The sequence below is a fragment of the Onychomys torridus genome, chromosome 10 (assembly GCF_903995425.1).
Source record: "Onychomys torridus chromosome 10, mOncTor1.1, whole genome shotgun sequence".
Classification (NCBI taxonomy): domain Eukaryota; kingdom Metazoa; phylum Chordata; class Mammalia; order Rodentia; family Cricetidae; genus Onychomys; species Onychomys torridus.
The window spans coordinates 14,184,935-14,187,119 of NC_050452.1; positions in this window are offsets into that span (position 1 = coordinate 14,184,935).

Sequence of the window (2,185 nt, forward strand, 5' to 3'; positions counted from 1 at the left end):
TACCCAATACTTCTTTTTGCTTTTGTTTGGTTTTTAGTCTCTCTGGAATTTGTTTTTGAGTAACCTATGAAATGGGCTTCTAAATTTTTAATGTGTAGAAAATTTATCCAAACCCATTTTTAGACAATCTCTTATTCCTCTGGAATATCTGGAAATATTGGTTTTTATTATATGCTACATTTCCATGTATATGTGTTAGTTCCATAATTTGTATTTTTCTATTCATTATTTTTCTGACTACATTTGCATTACATAACTTTAATTATTAGTTGTATGGTGTATTTTTTATAGCATTTCTATTTCTACTCAATTGTTTTCCAAATATTGTTGGCTGTTATGGCAAATTTTCTGTTTTTGATTCCAAGTTCTAAAACTCGTGTTTCCCAAAATAGCCATTGAAAATTCCCGTTGAATAGCATTAACTTTGTGTAATATTTAGGGATAATTATCATCTTTATAATACTCTTTCACTTATGAATGCAATATATCTTTTAAAGTTTCTTTTATGCCTGATCAAAGTTTTATAGCTTTTATATTTCATTCTTGAAATTGATGTGTGTATTTTAAAAATTTTTATCTTATTTTATTTTATGTATCAGAATTCTTTTGCCTTCATGTATGTCTGCAGCATGTATGGTATACACAGAAGCCAGAAGAGGGCTTTGCATATCCTGAATCTGGGGCTATAGGTGAGTATGGTTGCCTTGTGTGTGCTGGGAATCAAACCTGTGTCCTCTGGAGGAGCAACAAGTGCTCTTCACCACTGAGCCATCTCTCCAGCCTCTGCACAGTTATGTTTATCCTATCAACCTGGTCATTGAATTGTTACTTCATTTTTAAAAGTATTTATTTTACCTGTGGGTATAAGGATAACTATTTAGAAGTTATGTTTGTTTAGGAAAATGTCAATAGTGAGTTCTCCCTAAGGTCCATGACCTTTCTAGCATGGGTAGTTGGCTGGGTTTACTGTACCAGGCATGAATTACCTTCTATTGAGTGGGACTTAAAACCAATTACATAGCTGTTGGTTACCCTAAAAATGAAAATGCCACTATTGTACTACTGTGGGTAGTTTAGCATGTTGGTCATTATTGTGGTTTGGAGGTGTGACAACAAGGTAGGACTAACGATTGCTATTCTCCTTTCACAGCTCACATAGCACCTACAGATACTATGAAGCTAGTCCTCAGGGAGAAGCCTTCTAGGTCACTTCTAGCTCAATTCTTCCAAGTCTGGTGTCTGAATTATGTGGCATCTTCAGTAATACGGTCTTACTGTCAAGTTCTGGGAGGCAACCAAGGCTCACCCCTCATCAAAGAAATTCCTTTTTGTAGCACATGGAGACTGTTATAGGACATGATTGGTCAAAATGTAAAGAGCAACTAATCATGGCATGCCCAACTCCAATTGATTCATCTACAACAAGTTCTTACACTTAAGGCTCGAGGGAAAATTGCAAAAGCAGGGGTGGAAAGACTGCGAACCAGAGGACCAGCACACTTGCTGTGAGACAGTGCAGGAGTCACAGGGAAGCTGCCGCCGTGAAATCTCAACCATATGGTTACTTATAGACCTGCATAAATGACATCCCCTGCTGGCAGGCCATGGGGAAGGAATAAGTTTCTCAGGTCCCCACTCCTAGATGAAGCCATCAATGGTTGCTGAGAGAGAGAGAACCTGTTTCTTCAGGGCAGGCTCCCTGACATGTTATCCAATGCTAACTGGTCATCCATTAACACTTGCTTATGTACATATGTAACAATAATAATTCAAGAAGAAGAGGTCGTGAATTTGAGAGGGAGTGAGAGAAGCCATGGGAGGAGTTGAAGAAGGAAGGGGAAAGGGTGTAAATGATGTAAATACAATAATCATATATTAAATTCTCAAAATAATAAAAAATTAAATGAATAAGAAAAATATTTACTTTTATGTCTTTAATTGTGTGTGTGTGTGTGTGTGTGTGTGTGTGTGTGTGTGTGTGTGTGGTTATGTGCACACAAGTGCAAGTACACACGGAGGCTAGAGGTCTCAGGTCCCCCTGGATCTCGAGTCATAGGTGGTGAGGAAAAGCCCTGTGTCAGTGTTGGGAACAAAACTTAGGTCCTCTGCAACACTCTTATGTGCTCTTAACTGCCAAGTCATCTCTTTAGTTTCTAGTTACTATCTGCAACGGAATTCTTTCCCA